Source organism: Lepisma saccharinum, chromosome 13, assembly GCF_977018435.1.
Source record: "Lepisma saccharinum chromosome 13, izLepSacc3.1, whole genome shotgun sequence".
Taxonomy (NCBI): domain Eukaryota; kingdom Metazoa; phylum Arthropoda; class Insecta; order Zygentoma; family Lepismatidae; genus Lepisma; species Lepisma saccharinum.
The window spans coordinates 42,317,388-42,342,593 of NC_139241.1; the positions used below are offsets into that span (position 1 = coordinate 42,317,388).

Genomic DNA, 25,206 nt, shown 5'->3' on the forward strand with positions numbered 1-25,206 from the left:
GTTTGTTTGGGGGTGGTGATTGTTTGGCAGTTTTGGGTGTCAGTTGGGATAGAGCAGCCTGTGGTCCAAAAATTTCGAACGAAACTTTGTTTCTCAAAGTGGACAGAAATTGCGGATCTCTGGATTTTATAATGATGCCATTTCTGGTGAATATAATTTGTTCTACTTCTGCTCGGGGGAGGTATTTTTGTAACTGTTGAAGGAGCAACTTAGGAGTTCTGTACTTGGGGTCGTAATTTTGTAGTAGGAAGTTGTAGACAGTGGAATTTTCTTCAGTTCGGCCATCAATTTGTGTGGTATCTCTGGGATTTAACTTTGGATTGCGTGTTTGTTCGTGGTATTTTTGCTTCTTTTGTTGTTGGAGAGGGGATCGAGAGCGATCCCTAGCTGTCTTTGAATCAGCTGAGGTGATCGGTCTTGTTTTTGTATGTTCCTGTCTCGAGCGTGTGCACCCACAACTTGTTGGGGGAGCCCTTTATGCATGGTGAACACAGGGAGGAGACCTACCAATACTTATCTTAAAATCAACAAGGCGGAAACAACAATGAGAAACAGAGTTACAAGTGTTGCAAACGAGAATTGCAAACACTGCTTGCTTCAAAATAAGCTCATTATAATGTGCTGCAAACGAGGATTGTAGCACAGTTTGCTTCAAAATAAACAGAGTGCAAAATAAGTAAAGAACAAAGTGCTGCAAACGAGGATTGTAGCACAGTTTGCTTCAAAATAAGCAAAGTACAAAGTGCTGCAAACGAGAATTGAGCAGTTTGCTTCAAAATAAGCAAAGTTCACACCAGTGATTGCAAACGTGATTTGTGAACACAGTTTGCTCCAAAGCTAGCAGTAACGGTTGTCTGTCCCTTCGCAGCAAGGCGTTCTGCCAAAGGCACCTCGAGCGCACCAAACCACTGTATAGGATTTGATTTCCTACAGCCGTCCGTTCCAAACGTGCTGAAACCAAACCCACAGTGAATGCGTCAAGGGGGACCAACCAATCCAGAGAGAGAGATGAGTTAACAATTTTTTTTTATTTTTTTTTTTTGTCCTCGTTTTCCATTTAGAAGGCTACACCTTCTCTTTGGTAAGTGAATTGTTTTCATAAATGTTTTCCCTTGCAAGGTGATGGTCTAAGTGTGTTTTCAGTATTGAAGTGGTACAGATTTACTTATTCTGGGGGTAGTTCACTTAGATGGTATTTATTCAGTAGTGGGAAAATTACTTGTTAGGAAAGTAATAATTTGCTATGGTGCGGCATGTGTTGGATATATCACGTGCCGTAGTTCCGGAGGATGATGGATTATATACAGCTGATAATCAGGATGCTGTGGATCTATCAGGAAGGTATACATGGTTAAGAGATGCTGTAATGGTGTGCAGTGGTAAGTGGGAAGGCAGTCGTGTAGAGCATCTTCGTACATTGTGCTGAGAAGTTGTGGATGGTGCAAGTTCATTCGACCAGTTATATATTTGTGACGGATGGCTTCGATTTGGGTTGTGATTTCCGGGAAGGTTATTCGCTCGTACACTAATCGTGTAGGACTTGGTAGGACTACTCTGAAGGCCAAACGAAGAGCATGTCTTTCCAGAACTTGTAGTTTGTGATAGAATGAGTCTGGCGCTGATATCCATGCAGTGTGGCCGTAAATTATTGCTGGTCGAAGGAAAGCCTTGTAGGTATGTAGGACAACCTGGGAGTTGAGTCCCCAGGATGTTCCAATTAGCCGTTTGAGCAAGCTCAGACGATTTGTAGCTTTTTGGACGATGTTGAGCAATTGAGGTTTCCATGTTAGCTTGGAGTCAAATATGACTCCTAGGTATTTTGCAGTGGTGGCAGGCAGAATTGGCGTTCCCCGTATTTTGATGTTTAATAATGTTGGGTTCCTTTGGATCTTCGAGCGACAGCCTGTCTGTAGAAACACCAATGCTTGTGTTTTGAGAGCATTTATTGTGAGACGCCATGTGTCACACCATCTTTGGAAGGAGTTTATAGCTGGTTGGAGAGTTTTGTTTATAGCTTGGATGGTTGAACAACAGGCGAGAAATGCGGTGTCATCAGCGAATTGGTAGATAGAAACTTGTGGGGGTTTTGGCATATCGGCAACGTATAGTATGTAGAGTAATGGTGATAAAGCAGCACCCTGTGGAACGCCAGAGTAAGGGTAAATGGGGTATGACATCGCTCCATTTACAGTGACATAAGCGACCCTATTTGTTAGAAAGCTGTGTACTAATCTGACATAGCAAAGCGGTAGTTGGAATTTATGGAGCTTGTAAATGAGTCCAGTATGCCATACTTTGTCAAATGCTTTCTCCAGGTCGAATAGTACTAGACAGGATGGTTTGGAAGTGTTGAAGTGATTTGTGATGCGAGTCGTTAGTTTTAACAAATTATCAAGGACACTGTGTTGAGGTCTAAAGCCTGCTTGGTGCGACGGAAGTAAACTGTGTGCTTGTAAGTGCATGTGTATGCGTCGAACAATGATGCGTTCGAATATTTTGCTAAATGTTGATGTGAGCTGAATAGGTCGATAGTTTGTGGGGTTGGTACTATCTTTGTGTGGCTTTGGAAACATTAGAACTTTCGAAATCTTCCAGTCTGTCGGGTAGTGTCCTGTGCGGAGGATAAAATTGTAGATAATAGCTAGAAAGGACAGCAATGCAAGCGGGGCCTGTTTGATCAATACATATGTGATATTGTCCAAGCCGGGAGCGGTGTTTCTCTTCCTACGCACAGTATTGATAATATCGTCTGTTGTAATAGGAACAGTTAGAGCATTATTAGGATCAATATCGTGCGTATTGCTGGGTTGCAGTTGCCTGTTATTGGGGTTGGTGGCTCTGTCAATTTTGGTCTGGAGGCGGAGATTTGGAGCTAATTGTGGTGTTGGAGTGAAAGTGTCTTGCAAGACATTTGCGAAGGCATAAGCTTTTTCAGTGTCGGTGTTTAGGGCTGCGTCCTTGATTGTTATTGGATAAGGAGTACTACTGGATTGTCCAGTGAGCACCTTGAAACGTTTCCAGTATTTGGTGGGATGGCTTTCATCACTCAATTGGTTGCACGTTTCAATCCATCGACGTTGTTTATAAGCTTTTATATAGTTTTGTACGGTACGCAGCCATTGACGGTGTAAGTTAAGGGATTCAGGATTTCTGGTCTGGAGGTAGTCCCTGTATGCTCGTCGTGATGCTGTGATTAGGTGAAGATATTGCGGAGGTAGCTTGGGTTTGTAACTATTCAGAGTGGTCGTAGGTATGTTAGTGGTTGCCGCACTCTGAGCAGTAAGATGTTCCACCGCCGTATCGAGTTCCTCTGAATTGTTTGGTGGTGGATGCGTGTGAGAAAAAGCATTCTGTAGCTTTTCACTATATGCCTCCCAGTTCGCTTTGTTGTAACACCAGATTTTTCGAGGTTGTATTGTACTGCTCGTATTGCGGTTACCAAGATTTAAGGTAATTTTCACTGGGTCATGGTCACTGCCGATGGAATCCAGCACAGATATGTTCAAGCAGGCACTTAGAGATGTTGATGTTATAACAACGTCAGAGGTAGTGTTACTTATGGGATGTGTGGCTCTGGGAAGTACATGGAATTCTGCTGTAGTGTTTTGGTCCAGAAATTGTAAAAAGTTTGTTTTGTCTTGCATGGTTCGACTATGATAATTGATGTCCGCTGCTATGATATAATGTTTGCTAAGGGTTTGGATATGTTGAAAGAATTGGTATGGAATAGTCTTCCCTGGTCTTACATAGATGGTAGCAAAAGTAACGACCCGGGATGGAAAATAGATGGTACTAGCAGTATGTTCTGGCAAGTGGAAGTTTGGTGGGAAGGTAACTGTTCGATATGGTAATTTTCTATCTACTCCAATTGCTGTGCCGCCGTTTACTCTTAATCCCGGCGGACCATCGTGGCGTAAGATGTTGCATGGTGGAATATGACAGATCATTTTTGGAGCAAGATAGGTTTCGTTTAGCACAAAGCAGTGAACAGATTCTTCCAAAAGCAGGTGTTGCAATAAAGCTTTTCGTTTAGAAACAGATCGGATATTTAAAAATAGAAAATTATACATATTCCGTACTGCCATATTCAAAACCTTAAACCGCAGTTTCCAAGTGGGATATGTGGAAATGCACATGAGGACCAGAGTATGTTGCATGGAGTTGCAAGTTGAAAATTGTTTTTGCAGATGCTGTTACTTGGGTTAATATGTGCGTTCTTAAAAATGGGTGCACATTTTGGAGAGTCAGGGTGAAGAAACGTATTAGATCTTCCACTGTTACTGGATGTCGTAGTGAATTGTCAGGTTCTGTAGCAGTGTCATTGGTGCGCAGGGGAACTGTTAGATCAGGGTGTTCAGGTATTGCATCTGGCTTGGCTTTGCATTTGTAACTGTATGTAGGATGGTTTTCCGTACATGTGACACATTTTGGTGCAGCAGTTTGGTTTTGACATTCTCTGGTTGAATGGGGTCCTGAACAGTATCCGCATTTATCTCGATTTGGACATGCAGCAGTAGTATGCTTGTTATACTGTTGGCATTTTTCGCACCGCAATGGAAGAGGTTGTTGAGAACGGGATGGTTCAACTTTGTACCTGCGTCTGTATATGTATGCTCCACTGTGTAGTAGGGTGTCTACAGCATTTTGTGAGTCTGTTAGGACCCGCACCATGTATGTGGGTCCGTTGTTATTGCGAATACGGATACATTTGCGGATTTGTACACCTTCGCATTCCAGTTCCTCAAAAATCTCTTCGTCTGTTAGACTAGGTTCTACACCCCTGATGACAACTGATAGTAGTGGGGATTTATGTGGTGGTGGTGGTTGTTTTTGAATGGAAGCATTTAGTGTTTGGATGTTTGCTTTGGCTCCATAGATTTCAAAAGAAGCTTTGTTTCTAATTAGTTTTGCAAAGTCTGGATCTGGTGATTTCAATATGATGCCATTACGGGTGAACAGTATTTGTGCAATTTGTGCCCTTGGCACATACTTAGATGTTTGTTGGAACACATGTTTTGCTGTGTTGAATTTGGTGTCGTAGTTGGTGAGCAGGAAGTTATATAAGCTGGTATCCTGTTGTTTGGATTTTAGTTGGGTTGCATGAGCTGTATTTCCTGTATCTCGTTTAATTGGTGATCTAGATCGTTGACGTTGAGGTAGAGGTAATCCTTCGTAGGAATTGCGACATCGGTGTTTTGTGGAATAGCTGGACGTTTGCATTGGATCATTGGTACTTCGTGAATCTAGCATCGTCTCGGAGTTTGGACCGTCCGTCTGTTTAGTACCTCCGGTGAAGGTTTTCACCCCTTCTCGCTGTCGTAGCAGCGTTGCAGGAAGACCATGATGCATATCAGAAGACCACAACCGTGAGTTCTTTATATGATCCAATAGAACAAACGCAAATCCAAACAAGATTTTTAGAACCAAACAGCCAATGAGAAACGAGGACAGAAACCAGGCCAACGAAAGAAAGAAAGGATTGGTATCTCTAGCTACTGTGACCAGAGCTCCAACGGGGAATGTTTGGGGCTACAACCTAGTTGCGGCCACCTGAAAAGTGTCGTTCGAGCTAGATATCCCTTCGCAGCAAGGCGTTCAACAAAGTACCTCGGGAACACCAAACCACTGTGTAGACTGCAATTACCTCCAGTCGTCCGTTCCAAACGTACTGAAATTACAGTCACAGCGAATGTTCCAAGGGGGTTTTCTCTCGACGCACTGACGAGTTAACAATCTCGTGAGGTTATATTTAAAGGATATTTCTCACAAAGAAATTGTGAGAAGTTAAAAATAATTTCAAATTACTCCAAACTCGTAGCTGAAAAATCAAAACAATTTAATAATTTTATTTATTGCATTTAACTGCAATAAAAACTGCAAAAATTGTTTCTACATTAATTACTTTTTAAAAATGAAGTTATTTTCTCAAATAAATATCTAAAATGAAAACTGCGCCACCTGTTGACAAAGTTTTATATTACTTGAAAGCCTTATTATTGTGAACAAAAATATATGTATACTTTTAAAGTTTTTGTGCAATACATTCTATGTACATATTTAATTGCTAAAAAAAGAACGTTTTAGACTTGCAAGATTAAGAGAAAAACGAAGCTTTAAGATTTATGAGTGGAAAGCAAGTATATTTTTACATTTTGAGATTCATACAATCTGTCTTAAAGATAACAGTAGGCAAATAGTCCACCCCTATTTTATATTTTTTCTTCATTATCTGTGCTTTTAAGGATTGGAGTTGTTCCAAAAGTTATTATGTGCTTGCTCATACAATTTTTCCAATTATTCAAGGCTACATTGCGGAAAACAGAATGAATGAACCTGGTGATGGACAATTTGCCGTCGGCTATACCTGGTATGTAGTGCAGTGGGACCAATAGTGGGACGCATAAATATTACCAATCAAATCGTCCATAACCAGGTATTTTCTAGTATTTGTTTTACGCTCCTTCAAGAACTGATACAAAATGCCTCCCGATAACCTTTGCACCCCCCTCCAACAATTCACGTAGAGGGACAGATATTACATATATAAAATATTGTTTATATCAATCTTGGCCCCCCCAAAATTTATTTTAAGTTGCCGTCTCTGCTTATGCATCCCAATCAACTTCTGGAGTCGGGGTGGTCAAGAATACACTACCTTAATATTTACGCCAATTTATCGAAGCGTAGGTTTTCCAAGAAACATACATTATTATTATTATATACAGACATATTAAATACGTTTCTTTTTGTTTCAGTACACAGAGAAATTAAACATTGGATCATATAGGCCTACATACAATGAACCGTTCCTACAGAGTTCTGCATCTTGGGAAAGAAGAGAATTCAGTACCTTCTCGAGCAGCTCAGTAAACTTTTACTTGGATCGTTCTTTAGAGGAAGGCACATTTGACACCAACATCTTTTCAAAGATGGCAAATCAACAATATTAATTAGACATCGACACTTTTAAGTACAAATTTGCTGTGACTGGTATAAATGTTTGTTTTGTTTTGCAAGTGGGTATTAAATTACTTTACAAATGTAAAATTTAGTGTAGAAGCTGACACGTTAAACTAGCGTATAATCACCTTGAAATTAAAAGACAAGCAATTTCTTCCTATTCTTCATTATAACAAGAACTGTGAAGGGGGAAATTATTATTCCTTTTTTTGGGGGGGGACTAAATTAAGGATGTAAAAGCGGGGAAAGAACATGTGCAGAGATGGGAAATTCCCTGGTTTCACCCTTTTCAGTCTTGTTTAGGTACCACCCTTATAGTAAACGCACACAACCTCATATTTTTTGTGGCATATTTCTAATACTTGTCTTCTTTCAATTTGAGGAAAATTATACACTTGAGTCAGCTTGAACATCTCGATCTCTACCAAGAGAGGAACATCAGCCTATCTGAGATGGTACTTCGACTCCTGTGACAGAGGATGTGCAAAGAAGTGCAAGAAGCTATTTGTCATCTAAATTCGATGTTGTGTAAACTACTTCCGATGTTGTATAAATGCATTTATTACGAAGTTGGAAAAATGTGAAAATAAAAATAATGCCAGGTATATATGTATTTGCTTTCAATAGTTATGCGAGGGTCATTCCAAACCAATAAGAGTGCAAGTGAATGTACATATGATATGCATGAAGCATCAATAATTCTTGGCTCGTATCAAACAGCTTATCAAATGAAAACATAGTATATGCGCTTTTTAGACTAATGATTACCATGTTTAATATTGCAATGTTGCAAGCCATTGGATGATAGAAAGTGCCGTATTTACCAGTGGCGTTCGGTGACATTTAGACCAGCGTACGCAACATGGGTGCACTGAAGGGAGGGGTTAGAGGGGTCAGACCCCCCCAGTCCATCCTGTTATACAGAAAATTTTCCAAAATTATGTAATCGAAAATTTATCATCCTTGCTTCATCACTTTTTGGAACAGCACAGCAGCATTTATCACTCCTTGCACCCTTTTGTAAGATCTTCATTCATCCCTGTCGGGGAGCGAGCCCCGTTCCGATTTGTATCCAAAAACTTTCGGTGGTTGGGTAGGTGAATTTGCAAAGGACACTCACCTTTTGTAAACTACATGTTTAATGACAGACACATAAGTTTACATACATTACACATTCCCTGTCACACAGATGACAAGAGATAAAACTGTAGACACGAAACGATGTCCTGCAGCCATACTAGCTGCGCACTCGAAGACAAGTGTTGCCAACACTTACTTGGCAAATATAAAGAAAAATGTCTTGGCCGCCATGTTGGATCCATGTACATTGTGTGGGCCAACATACCACCCACCTTGAAATATATAATTTCAAAAAAATAAATGGTACATTGCAAACAAAAAATTTGAAAAACAATTTTACACATATTGTACACTAGAACTATTTGAAATTATTGAATGCAATGTTTCAATTTTCACAATCATTATTAAATGGCAAAAGACATAGCTTTACAATTGGTCTTTTGTAACTGCCGGTACTGGTTTTCACTGTAGCAGTCCTTACGAGTCCATCAATACCTGGATGAACCTCACATATTCTTCCAAGGTTCCATTGCTGTGGAGGAAGCTGATCATCTCTGATGAGAACCAAATCACCAACTTGAAGATTTTTCTGTTGTGTTCTCCACTTTGAACGTTGTTGCAGCTGGGTGAGATAGTCTCGAGACCAACGTTTCCAGAAATGTTGCATCAAATTTTGTGTAAGTTGCCACTGTGAAAGTCTGTTAAGTTTATATGTGGTAAAATCTCTTTCTGGAGCTGACACCAATGCATCTCCTATCAGAAAGTGTCCTGGAGTAAGAGCTTGCATATCACTTGGGTCACTGGAAATGGCTGTGAGTGGTCTCGAATTTAAACACGCTTCAATCTGTGCTAACACAGTGCACAATTCTTCAAATGTGAGCAACGTATTTCCCACAATTCTTTTAAGATGGAATTTCACTGATTTTATTCCACTTTCCCATAATCCTCCTGCATGAGGATTTAGAGGAGTGTTGAAATGCCATTGTATTCCCAAACTGCTCAGATTATTAGCTATTTCTTCATTGTGCTTGCAATTGTTCACAGTTCTTAAGATGTCCTTTAGCTCTTTGTTTGCACCAACAAAAGTAGTACCACAGTCACTGTACATGTCACGTGGCTTTCCTCATCGAGACACAAATCTTCTAAGAGCAGCTAAAAAAGCTGCAGTGGTTGCACTACTCACTACTTCAAGATGAATAGCCTTAGAGGAAAAGCAAATAAACAATGTGATGTAGCCTTTGTAACTTCGACGAGAACGACCACTCATTTCCTTAAGAATTACTGGTCCAGCATAATCCACTCCACATTGTAAGAATGGCCTATTAACTGTTACTCTTGGTGATGGCAAGTTTCCCATTAGTTGTTTTGATGTGGTGGGATTATATCTATGGCACGTCACACATTTTTTCACTAATTGACGCACTCTGTCACGACCGTGAATTATCCAAAATTTCTGGCATAGCGTTGCAAGAACCAGTTGTGGCCCTGCATGCGAAAGAATAATGTGCTCATATGCAATAATAAAGTATGTTAATCTATGCTTTTTGGGCAGCAAAATAGGATGTTTGGCACTGTATGGAATGTTACTGTGTTTCAATCTGCCGCCCACCCTGAGAACACCTAGTTCATCAAAAAATGGATTTAAACTATGCAAGGTACTCCCTGAAGATATGGGTAAACCATTGTTAAGAGCATTAATTTCACTGGCAAATTCACTCTGTTGCACAATTTTCACTAATACCAGAAGTGTGTCCCACAACTCTTTAGTGCTCAATGGACCATGCAGTTTGTTAGTTTTGTTGTGGGCATTGAAAATGAACCGTTTACACAAGGCCACTACACGTTGCAGTTTATTTAGAGAAGAATACCTCTCAAATAATGGGTTGTCGTGTGTTGACACAAGGCTTATAACAGACTGCTTCTGTTCTACACTCACTTCACTACATTCTTGTATGTCACACTTGTTTTCAAGCAATTGTAGCTCATGTAAAAATGGAGGCCCTTGCCACCATAAATAATGTGTCACTAAGCTGGAAGGGGGAATCCCACGACTTGCACAGTCGGCAGGATTGTCTTTACTGCTGACATGGCACCACTTTATATCACCTTCCTCTTGTATTTTAGAGACCCGATTAGCCACAAAAGTTTTCCAAAGACTAGGACATGAAGCTATCCAAGCTAAAACTATTTTGGAGTCCGAATAGGAGGTAACAGTTGTGAAGTTGACTGGCAATGCTTTTCGCACATAAGTAATGAGGCGAACCAACAATAATGCAGCGCAAAGTTCCAGTCGTGGAAGTGTTATCCTTTCAGAGGAGCCACTCTTGTTTTTGAGGCAACAAGTTTAACCTGGACTTGTTCATCAGCACACACACACCTAAGGTAAACAACCGCTGCATAGGCTGCTTCAGATGCATCACAAAACCCGACTAAATGAAGCTCGATACAGTCTTTTGGAATGATGCAACGTTCAATTCTAATAGTTTGCAAATTTGGTAAATCACTGCAGTAACTAACCCACTTATCAACTACATTAGTTGGAAGTTCATCATCCCAGTCAAGTTCTAATTTCCACAGTTCTTGTATCAATAATTTGGCTTTCACTGTTGTAGGTGATAAGACAGTCCAAAGGATCAAACAACTTAGATATCTCTGAGAGGAGAAGTCGCTTGGTCAACACAGAATGCACAATTGGACTCACTACATTAAAGGAGAAATGATCCAAGGAAGGACACCACTGAATCCCCAATGTTTTCTTACAGTCACTGTCATTAAATTGAAACAGCACGTTTCTTTCAAGCAACTTGCTTGGAATACTGTCTAACACCTTAGGACCATTTGAGGACCATTTGCGAAGTTCAAAACCACCTTTAAGCAGGAGTTGGGTTAGTTGATGGTACAGTTCTATAGCACCCTCCGTAGAATCACTCCCACTTAAGAAATCGTCTATGTACACATGATTAAGTAACACATTTGAAGCAAGGGGGAAATTTGCACCTTCATCTTCACGTAATTGTTGCAGACACCTTGTAGCTAAGTATGGTGCACAAGCAGTACCATAAGTGACAGTCAATAATCTGAAGTCTTGAAATGGTTCACTAGGATCCTCTCTTCACACAATTCTCTGAAAGTCTGTATTCTTTCGATTAATTTTCACTTGTCTATACATTTTTGAGATGTCAGAAGTTAGGGCTACTTGATGTATTCTGAATTATAATATCACACTAATGATATCACTTTGTAACTTAGGGCCAATCATTAAAGTGTCATTAAGAGAAACACCTGTAGACGTTTTACAACTGCCATCAAAAACTACACGAATAGGTGAAGTCGTACTGTTTCTAAATACAGGATGATGAGGAAAATGATAGCTTTCACTAGGCACCTTATGTATTTCTTCAGGGGGGATTAGTTCCATATGCCCAAGTTCTCTATACTCAGTCATGAAAGCATTATACTGTTTACGAAGTTCAGGGGAGTGAGAAAGTCTGCGTTTTTGACTTTTAAGTCTCTTAACTGCTGTTTCTCTTGAAAACCCTAACACCACATCATCGTTCTTAAATGGTAAGCTAACTACATATCGACCATTCTCTCGTTGGTGAGTAGCTATGAAATGTGGTTCACACCTTTTCTCTTCTGACGTTAAATGATTAAGGGTTGGCAATGCTTCAAGTTCCCAAAAATTACGTACGTTAGTATTCAAATCACATGACACATGGAAAGATGAGACTGAGTTGGTATTTGCATTACCAACACTACCATCAATTTGCCCTGATAACACCCAACCGAAGACTGTTTCTAATGCTGATGGAGTACCAGGAGGTCCCATGCAGCGTCCACTTCCCAACAATAAAGGAAAAATGTCACAGCCCAGTAAAATATCCACAGGAGCACTCACGTTAAATGTAGGATCAGCCAAGGGTAAGCCCTGTATGTGTGACCAAGTGCACGCCCCTGGTGCTTTCCACAATCAAGAATAACAGACCATAGAATTAATCTGACTTCACATCGGTTAGAACAGATTATAAAAGAAGGTGAACTAGATGAATTTATTGAAATTACCTGTAATTTTCTTCACTACCACAGCCCTTACACTGTTCAGTTGTGTCTTGCACTTTGACAGAAACTGAACATTAGCTATAGCATTGGCTGTGTAAACACCCCTTTCAGTTATGCCAGAAATATTTATGTTTGTGCGTTGCTTAGGTAACTGCAACCTTTGTAAACACGTATCAGACACGAAGGACACTTCCGATGCCGAGTCTAGGAGCACACAACAAGGCTGAAAGTAACCCTGTTTGTTTTTAACATTAACAATAGCAGTAAACAACAATACTTGTGGTACACCAGAGGTTTTAACTAACTTGTTTTCTGCAACATGAGAGGAATTGGTCGACTGCCCATTCTTGTTAGCCTTGTCAAAATGAATTAAAGTATGGTGATATTTTCCACAGACACGACACCCGTTTGATGTACATACTCTTAATTTGTGCTGTTCAAAACAATTAAAGCAAAGCACCTTCTCTTTCACAAAACTGTGCCTTTGTTGCACGGACATCTGAAGAAACTTTTCGCACTTGTGTAGTTTGTGTTGCTTGGTGCGGCATTTCGGGCAGAAGGAAACAGCTGATGTTACAAAGGAGGAGGTTGAAGGCTTATTATGACTCACCGCCTTCCGCCGATTGTCGTTTTCACTTGCCATTGACGACAATGCACGCGCACGCTGATCTAGGAACTGGGTCAACTCGGAAAAACTGGGCACTTCTTGCAACGTGAGAGAGTTCCCATTGTTTTCTTGACTCAGAATCGAGCTTTTTTGTTGTATGATAAACAAGAATCGCGTCCCAAGATTCAACAGGTACACCGAGCACCTTTAAAACACGAATGCACTCATGTGTAGTGTCGATAAGACGACGTAAACTTGTGTGATGGTTCTCATTCACTTGCGGCTGATTCACCAGTCGCTGGACAGTGTTGCTAACTAATTCCCTCTTGTTAATAGCGGTTGTTGAGCAACTCCCACGCGTGTTGATAGTTTTCATCTGTCACTGCTAACGATTGTATAAGCAAAGCAGCCTCGCTCGAGAGAAGTCTTCAAATACTGAAGTTTTTGTGCACCACTTAAGTTCGCGTTCTTGTCAACATTTGCACTAAACAAATCATGAAAACTTAGCCAGTCCTCTAGCGATCCACTGAAGGAAGGAATTTCCAATCTTGGTAGTTTAACTTCACCTACTTGTTGCTGGGGTGGGCTGTCACGTGATGATGATGTCACTGATGTAAGACTTCCTGACGCCGTTAATTGTACTGACCGAAGCTTGTAGACAATCTGATCAAGTCTGTCTTCTTCCACACCTAATTCACCTTCATACCTTTCAAAGTCACTAGTGTCCCTTGCAGCAAGATCGATTAGTAGTTGTTTGCAGTCACTTGATAGTTGCGTCGCTTTATCACCACACAAAGACACCGTGGCATTGTCTAAAGTCCCAGATTTGACACGATTCTCGAGATGCGTAATCTCACGTTTTAGCACTGTCTTTGCTGCGAGAATTCGCTCCATTTTAACGCGTTCACGAACAGCGAACCGACCAAAAATTGGCAAACCGGATTGCACTACACGCTGGTAACAAAAGATGCTTGTTTAGGCCAGCACCACACCTTGATGACGTCAGTTTCTTTGTTCGCCTCTCGTGGGCGAGGAACTAACGAACGGAAAATACGAAATGTGTGATAAGAAGTTCTGTACAGAGACTGTCTTTGTCACACAAATGCACACTCACAGTTCACAATTATGCATGTAGAAAATCACAAAGTCACTAGAATCACTTTCACAGAATGTCACAAATCCGGCCCGGAGGACCATGTCGGGGAACGATCCCCGTTCCGATTTGTATCCAAAAACTTTCGGTGGTTGGGTAGGTGAATTTGCAAAGGACACTCACCTTATGTAAACTACATGTTTAATGACAGACACATAAGTTTACATACATTACACATTCCCTGTCACACAGATGACAAGAGATAAAACTGTAGACACGAAACGACGTCCTGCAGCCATACTTGCTGCGCACTCGAAGACAAGTGTTGCCAACACTTACTTGGCTGCCATGTTGGATCCATGTACATTGTGGGGGCCAACAATCCCACACAAAAGTTGTTGCTTAAGAATAAAGAATCATACCATATTTTAATTATTTTTAGCGAGGAACATGTCCTGAAGATTAAGGGGAGCAGAAGATATTTAAAGCTTGCTTTGTGCACACGGAAACTAATTGAAGCTAGTTTAAAATAGGATGTCAATTATTGAAGCATTAACGAGGAAACTAAGGAATCTGATATAATCTTAAACGCTACCAGAGATATCCAAATGTAACGAGGTAAGATATATGTATGATCATTTATTTTTATATTCGCAAATATATTCTGATGTAGCTACGTACAGTCCAACAACTGACTTTGATTAATTCCTTCATGCAGTGCAATGAACATTGAACGCGAACGAACTGGCATAATGATTTTTCGTGCTTTCGTATAGCATGTGATAAATGTCAGTATCCACCGTATCCTCTACTATTTGACACACCTTTCTCAGAGGAAACCAACGAACAAGGCCAACAATAAAGTTTCCGCTTTTTCTACTGCCAGTCAACTGTATAGTTCTATTTCTTTTTTTTTTCTGAAAATGCGTAACATACTGCTTACCATCATTCATAACTCCTGCTTGAAACAAGTCCTGCAAATCAGGAACTCACACACCTACCATTTCGGATTGTTTGCACTTTCATTATTATTATGCCAATAATCCTATCTTCAGAATGTCATCAATAACTTCCGAACCCTCTCCCCACTCCCCATTCACTAAACCGACAAACAAGCAAATAATATGAACGAAACAGTTGCTCCAAATTTCACACCACAGCCCACGGTAACAAACAAGTGTCTGCCGCCCTGAAAACAGCGCGTTCTTGTGGATGAATGACTCGGAGTTGCCAGTCGATGAAATATTTTGTAGAAAAAAGAAAATAAAGCTCACGAGAAAAATGCGTCACCATACAATGGTATTGATACGAGCACAGCTCAAAAGCTAAAAAAGAAATGTTGGGCACAATATACCATCCATATAGCATACACCACATTTTTAAATGTCTTGGAGGGGGGGGGGGGGCTTATTATCGAATCCCATAGTAGCATTGTGTTTACTTACGTGTATGTTTTTGTTTTTCTATTCATTCATATTGTCGGGTCAACAGTCAACTCAACACCCATCCTCATCAACTTATAGACTGAAATGCAAATGAACTTAAATAAAATGTTGATCTCTGGAATGGGATAAACAGATACTCCGAGTATTGTGTGAAACTTTCAAATTGTTCACATAATTTCCCCCTGAGACAGTGACGACGCCAAAAAGGGGTTCACGTGCAAAACTCAATCTGCTATCCTCGCCTCCCTAACGCAAAAACCTTGCTAGTGTAATTTTAACCTCACATAAATATTTTATATCTGATAGTTTACCCGTATATTCTACCACAAAATATCCTTGCCCTCCTCTTAGCATTTTTTTTTATTATTTTTTTTATTGCAATTGAGCACAGTGATCTACTTACGCGTGACTGCTAAATGTGAGTAAGCTAAACATTCCAGAAAGAAATACATGTTGACTACTGCCAACGCTGCCAAAATCCTTAGTACCCTGGCTTCCCAGACCTATGTGCTTTGAACAGGGAAACGCAGGATGAGGCGAGCATGGGCAGACCCAAACTTATGGTCAGGGCTGATCTGAGCCAATGGGGTTGCCTTCCGAAATTCTAGGGTAGGGTACTCAAGAGAAGCGGCTGCGTTTGCTCTTGGAAATCTGCAGAAACGCGGATTGGGTGGGACTGCATCCAGGAAGGCCAGATGGTGCAGACGACACTAGGCAGTCAGTAGCTTGTTCGTGTGGAAATCTGAATTTCTTCAGTGGAAGTTCAGAACGATAATTGTCGAATTTTCATGTTCAGGGAAGACGAATAAAATATTTATTATTTTCTTATTGTGTTGTGGGTACGCAGTGCGTACCTTGCATACCCAGAATGCACGTCGCTGGTATTTACAAACACCTGCAGCATGTAAATATGTAAGTGTTAGAATAGTATTGAAAACTTGTTATAAATACTTACAATATATGTATGAAAATGTTGTCATCAAATTGCGTAGCCAGGGTAAGAAACAAAATTAAAAAGTGGATATTATCAGTGGCGTCGCGTGTGGTTCGCATACGAGTGTTCACAATAATGGTTTTGTACTAAATGTAGATTTACTCCTCTCCCTTGTAACTTCCATCTTCAATTGAAAAAGTGAGAATAACAGTTCGATTTATTTTCAACAATTGAAGCATTTGACCGAATAACGCTGTATGGCACTTTTGGGAATGTGCTGAGTTACCAGTGGAATCATGCTGCAGCCCTGTGCGTTTGCATAACGTTTTATGTTTTTCTACTGTAGTCCAGTAACATACAACAGGTTCTATCCGTTGTTCTCTCACTGATATGTGCCATACAGCGTTATTCGGTGGAATGCTTCAATTTCCCCCCAAATACATGCTATATTTGAAGTAATACAAGAAGGACCACGTCCCTCTCCCCCTTAAAATCTGCCAGGTTTAGCGAATTCTCGCTAAAGTTTGCAACTATGTAGCACAGACATTTTCGAGTCCCCTTAGACATGCCTTGTATATGCTGCACTCTGGTACCGCATGTAAGAAGTATTTCTGCTTGCATCAGTGTTTGCACAGCAAAGTGAACATCTTCGGGGTGTAGTGGCCAACAGCCCCTTAGCTGTCAGCTCTATGCAATATACACAGCAATTGCGTTAACCCCCTGTGTGGAACACCGTTGGAGTCAGTGTTACCAACTATCTAGAGAAGTTATCAAACGTGAAAGTAGTAGTGTCACTGAAATTTACAGGAAAGTTTACTGATGAAAGAATTAAGAAAGATTACCAAATTAAACTGTCAAATAGATTTGATATTTTGCAGGATTTAAATGATGATGAAAATATAAATGAAACAGACGTAAATAAGAATTGGGAGCACATACGTAATGCAATAGAATCAGCAGCTAAATAAAGTATAGGATACCATAAACCGAGAAAAAGTAAGCCATGCTTTGATAATGAATGTCAGAATCTAATAGAAATAAGAAATCAGGCTAGACTTAGGTGGTTAAATAACTCTGATGATGCAAATCTAAGCAATTATAATAGAATAAAGCGAGAAGTTAACCGCACGTTTAGAAGTAAAAAAAGAGATTATTTGAAAAGCAAAATTAACGAAATTGAAACAAACAGCAAAAATAAAAATATCAGAGATTTATATAAAGGTGTAAATGAGTTTAGAAAGGGGTGGCAACCTAAAGTAAACTTCTTAAAAGATAAAGACGGTGATTTTCTAGCTGACCCAAGCGATATTCTAAACAGATGGAAGAACTACTTTAATGAAGTCCACACAGCAGAACCTTTAGTTCCAGAACCTTACTTGACTGAAGTTAAAGATGCTATTAAAAGGCTAAAGAATAACAAAGCACCTGGCATTGATTTAATACCAGCTGAGTTAATTAAATATGGTGGAAATTCATTAATGTCAAATTCATAAATTAATTTGTTTCATATGGAATAAAGAAGAAATCCCTCAACAGTGGAAAGAATCCATAATTGTTCCTGTGTTTAAAAAAGGTGATAAAATGAACTACAATAATTACCGTGGAATTTCTCTACCCTCAACAACATATACAATATTATCTAACATTCTTTTAATAAGACTAACCCCATATGCTAATGAAATTATAGGTGATTATCAATGTGGATTTAAACGTAACAGATCAACTACAGATCAAATTTTTCACATCAGACAGACACTTGAAAAAAAGTGGGAATATAATCAAAATGTCCATCAGCTATTCATTGATTTAAAAAAAGCATATGATTCGGTCAAAAGAGATAAATTATATAATATATTAGTAGAGTTTGGAATACCTAAGAAGCTTGTTAGTACGATAAAAGTATGCACCAGTGAAACAGAAAGTAAAATCCGTGTGGGTATTAATATGTCTGACAAATTTACAGTTCATGATGGGTTAAAACAAGGAGATGCATTATCTCCATTGCTCTTAATTTTGCTTTAGAATATTCTGTTAGGAAGGTAAAAAAAACTAAAGAAGGACTAAAATTAAATGGTGTGACTCAGTTGTTAGCATATGCAGATGATGTAGACTTACTGGGGGATGATGTGAATACAATTAAGAATAATGCTAAAATATTTTGCAAAACTGCTAAAGAGATAGGTTTGGAAGTTAACAAAGAGAAAACTAACTATATGCTTACAGGCCGAAACCAAGTGTTAGGTAATAATCAAAATTTAATTATTGATAACAACTCGTTTGAACCAGTTTCCAAATTCAAATACTTAGGAGTAATATTAACAAATGAAAATTATATTAAAGAGGAAATAAAAAGTAGGCTTAATTCAGGAAAAGCATGTTACTTCTCTCTTCATAAACTTTTGTCTTCTCGTTTATTATCTAAGAAACTAAAAGTTAAAATATACAAAACAGTAATTTTGCCTGTAGTATTATATGGGTGTGAAACTTGGTCCCTTACATTGAAAGAGGAACATAAATTGAGAGTATTTGAAAATAAGATCCTTAGGAAAATCTTTGGACCTAAAAGGGATGAGGAGACAGGTGAATGGAGAAGGTTACATAATTTAGAACTACATAATTTGTATTCATGTCCAGATATTATTAGAATAATTAAATCAAGAAGACTTAGGTGGGCAGGCCATGTGGCACGAATGGGAGAGGAAAGAGGAGTTTACAGGATTCTTGTTGGGAAACCTGATGGTAAGAGACCTGTAGGAAGGCCAAGACGAAGATTGAGGGACAACGTTGAGATGGACCTAAGGGAAATCGGTAGGGATGGAAAAGAGTATATAGAACTTGCTCAAGATAGGGAAAGATGGAAGGCCTGTGTTGCTGCAGCCATGAACCTTCGGGTTTAAGAAGGCTAGGGAGTTAGTTAGTTAGTAATGGTTAATAACCAAATGTCTGCAGCAAACATGATACAATAATAATAATGCAATACAATATTAAATTTACCTTTCTGCAAGGTTCCTAACTTCTATATCTTACGAAACCCTTTGTGATTTACTAAAGACCATTTAAATAAAAGATGTAAAAATTATAAACAAACAAAATGAACAGAATCTAATTATTTATCTTGAAACACTGTATTTCTTATCTACATTAAATATCTTATGAAAAGAAACAGGCAGAAATAAGAAAAACAATAAAAATTGACAATATTGCAACACTGCTATAAAAGAAAAATCATGATTTGTGTTGACAAAACACTCATTAACAAATACATGAGTGGAATTTTACAGATCGTGTACAACATCTCTCACATGTTTAATTTTCATTTACTACATCTTTCATGTGACAAAAAATATGGAAGCAGAGAGAAATACTGTTAATGAAAAGTGTTTCTGTTATACAATTTCCATATTGTTGTTTTAGAAATTGTGACATTTGTAACATGAGATCCAAGTGAAATTATGGTATGTGTAACTAGTACATGTAATTCCATTACAGCCCCAGAATAATATATTTTTAAACTTAAACCAGTCAATCCACCTTACAAAATATACATAAGTTTAGAAACCATACCATATTTCAAATGGTTTCAAAAAAATGCATTGTAACCTTGTGGCCTGATTGAGATTCGAATATAAACTTGCTTTCCACTCTTTAAAATTGTCTAAGTCATCTGTTTTGCATGCTTTTGTTCTTATAAACTCAGCACACCAATGAAGTAAAATGCACGGACACACAAATTTGGAAACAATTAGTCGTAGTTGAAAATTCCTCCTTTTTTGAAAAACTGCTACGATACTCCAAATTCACAAGAGTTACGTCTGTTTTGAAATAACATTCAAGTGAACTTTCGTGTTGTTTAACTTCGACTATTATCCAGAAATTTGTGATTCTTTCATGGCACAAAGAGTTATTTCACTCACAGATATGAGCCATTCCATGTGAAAGTGGACAAACAAGGTTTATTTTATTTTTATTAAAATATCACTCATTATGTATGAAATTAAAGGGAAAACTAGTGCAGAATTTGGAATTATTAATTCAAACATTATTTTAATGGCTTTTAAATAACATATTGTTTCAAACCTATTACTTTTTATAGCAGAAATGGGATTTTATGTGTGGTGTCTCCACTTAATTAGTTTCATTATAATACATATTATGCCATGAGAAAATAAAATAAAATAAATTCTAATTTCGTTCGAATTGTCTCAAGCTTTGAAGTGTCCTACTTAATTTCCGAAACAAATCTTAGTTTGAAGAATCTATTTATGATAATTTTCATAGCCTTGGCCTTGTTCCAATAATGGGCATGGTGTCACTCACACCCATCACATGCAAAAAAGGTTAGAAACTAAAAGCATTTAAATGTTGAAGTAAATAAAAGTAAATAAGTAAAAAAGTATTTCAGTAAATCCATATATATCTCATAGTTTTCTGAAAGACTCAGGAAGGTCCTAAAGTCATGTCTCAAAAGTGTCACACCCGTCACAAGTACAAAAAATGTATTTTCTGTAGCTGAGAATTGAGATGGGAGAAATATTCTGAAATTAAATAACTTTCATCAAGGAAAATGAAATTACATGAATTGATAGCGTTACATATTTGAAGGTGCTAAGAAAATAATTAAAAAATGAATGTAAATTGTCTAAATGTCACACCTGCCACAATGGAATTGCCCATATCTAGGTAAAGATAAAGTTCCCCGTGCATGAAGGCCCTTTTAGGGGATGTTGTGGTAGGGCCCACACATTCTCGATCTTGGCCATCTTGGAGGTGATGCGATCAGCACCATGCTCCGGTCACCTTTACCCCACAGGTACCCATTGATTTGAGGCTGGGTGAGGCCCAGAGCCACTTTATGTGGAGACAAGGCTGAAAAAATTCCAACCTTTGATCACCCACTCTGGGAATCGAACCTGGGTCTCCCACGTGGCAGTCAGATGCACTACCAACTAGACCACCACAGCTCCTAGACAACAGTTTTGTCTGCAGTCACATCCAGCATGTAAATATGTTGCTAAAACATGCTGATAGCACCAAACGTAAGCTTCCTAACCAACTAACACACATTTACTTTCACAATTACAATTCAAATAATGTATACGTTACGAGGCCAGGTTTAGAGCTCGTAGCAACTGATTTTCATGACACATTACATGCTGGATGTGCCTGAAGACAGACCTATAGACAACACAGAAAGCAAGACATAGAAAAATTCATGTGAATGCTCTAGAAGAAATTCTAAGCAGATATAATTTTGCACAATTTGGAATGTCATACCGGTGTTGAAAGGAGAGACATTTTTTAAAACAAAACTTCGATAGTGCAGGTTGAAGGTACTGCACGGCCATAGGGGAGGCTTTTGGGCTTGTGCCCCCTCATTCCCCACAAAATAATCCAGACTTGATTTTAAAATTCTGATTGTGTACAGTAGTACTTGCACATCATGTTGTAAGGTACAACTATAATGCAAATATGTACTTTATAAGCTGTAGTTATGTACAAACTTTTACCAGGGGACAAAAAGTTCAACTTTGTTTACGATGCTACACACTTTGAAGCTGATATATAGTGAGAGGAAATAAATGTGATATTGTTACTTTTCAGTAAGTGCTTAGACAATAAATAATTGAAATTTGTTACGAATGATATAAAGACAAGAATTAAGTTGTTGCTCTGTGTATACACGTGTAGCTCTTGAAAATGCCCATGTGCAGTGTTGTAACATCTAGAACAGCAAAAGGAACGAGATTTTAACTTGAATTCTTTAATCAGAAGATGACTGGGCTGTGGTAATATGGTGAACAGCAAAGAAATTAGTTAAGGCACTAGTAATGAATGAAGATTAGTTAAATCAATTTGAAAACTCGTCAGAACAGAAATGATTTAAATATGGTTGATGCACTGTTTGAGGGAGAAACTGGTCGGAACTTGTGAAAAAATGACACAAAAATAATGCTTATGGCACTGACATCAGTTGCGGTTGGATTAGTTAAGGCACTGTGTACCATGGTAGGTAAATGGGTGATAAATTTGAAACTGTTTATGGTTTGAGGTCTTGATGGTTCAAATTAAATTGTTAAAACATTGCATTTGATTAGAGCACTATTGCACATCAAGTCTCGATCAAGCCACCATTTTTTAATGCCATGTTTACAGAAAATCAAGAACTTAAATATAGGAAACAAGAAATGACAATTTCGAACAGTTTTAAATCTGTGCGTCACTCAACCTGAGACTGTTATAATCCTAGCTACTGACCAATCAATCGTCTAACTGGTACTATAACATACACAACCTCTAGTTACAAACTGAAGAGTCAGACAAGAATCCATACTTTCTAGTTGTATTAAACTCTCATCACTTCACTCTGAAAGTCAGCGTGGCAGAAATTAAAAATAATCTATACTCAACTTATTTACAGAACTTAAAAGGAACAAAACATAAACTCACATAAACATTTTATGTACATAAAATATATATGCTGTTGTCATTGCACTGCTTCAAATGTTTAGTCAACATTCTTTCACACACACACATACTTTTGGCTTAGTTATTTCTATTAGTTCTAATCTATACTTATAAACCAGCAACACCTGCATAATAAAAAAAAACTCACATAATCAAGCATACTTTAGTACATACACACACTCGCTTATATATATATTATGTGCAGAAATTGAAACAATACTAATATTTGTTTATTTGGCAACAATTCACTACACTCGCTGTATCATAAAAGGGTGTAGACTTCCCAACTGACTCAGTCCCACTTGAATGTGTTGCATGTGAAGCTCCACGCAATTCTGAAAACATGACTGGTTCTGTGGACTCCACTTTAACCGGATTTCTTCCAAAGAGTTCTGAAGAACATTCAGTTCATATGCGTTCCTGTCGGCATCACCCAAACTCTGAAAATAATTATTGACACATAATTTCCTCCTTACAGGGACAGTCTTTGTATCTGTACTAACCTCTTTATTTTCATATAATGTATTCAATATTTCATGTCAGATACATGAAGTCTTTCCCAGATTAAGAAAAATCGTACCTTAAAAACTATGACAGAAAGACGAATGTTGTGGCATTAAATATCCTGATTTATCAGTTTTTTGGCATTGTTGCAATTGACTCTGTGATCATCCGATTCAACATGACCTAAATGTTGAAGAAGAAGTGCAGTATGTTCTGTGGTACCGTGAAAGTAAATCATTGGTTTATTTTATTGATATGGTGTTTTAAGTCCACTTTATGCACAGTAAGGTTAATCGGGACTGGACCTACAGTTTAAAGTGGGATCCGAACCACTATGAGACTCCACCGGGTATCAAACCCGGGACCACCTTGTTTACAAGGCAATGACGCTACTACTGTGCCATCGGGGAGGCTCTGTAAAACATTGGTGACACTTCAGAATGGAGTATGGACGAAACTCTCAGATGTTTTAAAAAATCAAGGCATTGGAATGCAAAGTTTAAGGAGACTGCTGACAACCAGAATGGGTAGGTCTGCTGTGAGTGAGGGGACTGTGAAAGCAGTGTGCACTACATTTCAACGCAGTCCACTGAAATCAATTTGTCATGCTTCAAGAGAACTTGGAATCCCTCAGAGCAAAGTAGTTAAAATGTTACGCAACAGCTTCATGTTAGGGATGGTGACTGAGCAGATGCTGAGAAACTGAGAATCGTTCAGACATTCTCCATGTAACATGTTGAAGTTTATGAATACAACAAGAAACTTGTGATTTTGGGGAACATTTTTAAAAACACATCATGTCTGTGCCTAACATAACAAAACATTTTAATTTTGGTGCCATTTATAAAAAAACAAACAAAAAAAAAGTCTCTATCTAATATACTATTTGTGTAATAAATGTTTGAAATCAGGGGAAAACTTTTTGTACACATTGTATTTCAATTGTAAATCCACCATAAAAGTTACTCTGTGAAATTATACTACATGCAAAGATAATCATTTTCAAACATTAGGGAGCTTTCAGACCAAAGCAACAAGCAACACAAGTCACTCCAATCTGTAATAAAGTATTCAATGTGCATGCATGTAGGGCTATGCGATATTTTGATATATCGATGTCCATATTGATAGATATCGCCATTCTTAAATTTGTTGGTATTAAAATACATGTTGGTCTGTACATGCATTGTGTTGTGCTTGATGCCACTTAGAAAAAGGAAACAGTAAAGGATTCACATTTGCCCCTGCTCGGTTTCACCATCACTTTCTAACATTTGAAAATTTGATCTCAATTAATTTGCTTTACTATGCTCTTTCTTCAGCCATAGTAAATAGACATCTACCTGAGTATTTATAGACAAGTATATATTTTGTTTACAGATATTATTTAAAGGTATGTTGCTTGGAGAGCTCGGATGTCTCCACTGTTGACATTGTCGTTTGCCTTCGAGTAGGAAGTGGTGGCAACGAGATTCATCACCTGCCACAACCTGTTCCAGGAAACTGTCCTCGGCATGATACCTCAGAAGATGCTGCGTAGACAATCCCATACGGAGGCTCTTCTGATCATCTGTGAGATGGTGTGGCACCCACTTTCCTGTACTGCAATATGTCTGTAATGACAGTATGTACAGAACCAAAACTCACTCCCACATCCATGTTGATATCGAATCATCTGTTTGCGTGGATTATCCGGTCGACTTGTTCCACCAGAGCATCTGTGATGATGACGTGAGCTTGTCCAGGTTGCTCATCATCCTTCACAGATTCCCGTCCCTCGGGTCAATGACAGAGCATGTTTTCCATAGACTGCCTTCATTCGCCACTGCACTTGTCTTCTTGGATGATACTGCTGCCCAACCACTTATGCATATCACGTGCTCACGCACGACTATCTTGGGTGAGTCTATTATGCAGTAGGGGTTTCCTTCCATACCTCCTGCTCTACCACTACACAGGGTTATACACATACATAAATATAACCCAATGCATCCACTGTTCAGTTTTCATTTGATCCACCCTACTATTATCATGACATTATGATAAAGTTATAGGAAAA

General features: G+C 38.6%; 1 long non-coding RNA gene across 2 annotated transcripts in view; it reads right to left on the bottom strand.

The window, feature by feature from the left end:
• Positions 1–19,349: 19,349 nt before the first annotated feature.
• LOC145997248 (uncharacterized) overlaps positions 19,350–25,206 on the bottom strand; it is a 54,685-nt gene continuing 48,828 nt past the window's right edge. For both annotated transcript variants that reach the window (XR_014442877.1, XR_014442878.1), the window contains exon 4: positions 19,350–23,083. This is a non-coding gene — a long non-coding RNA (uncharacterized LOC145997248). The remainder of the gene's footprint in view (positions 23,084–25,206) is intronic.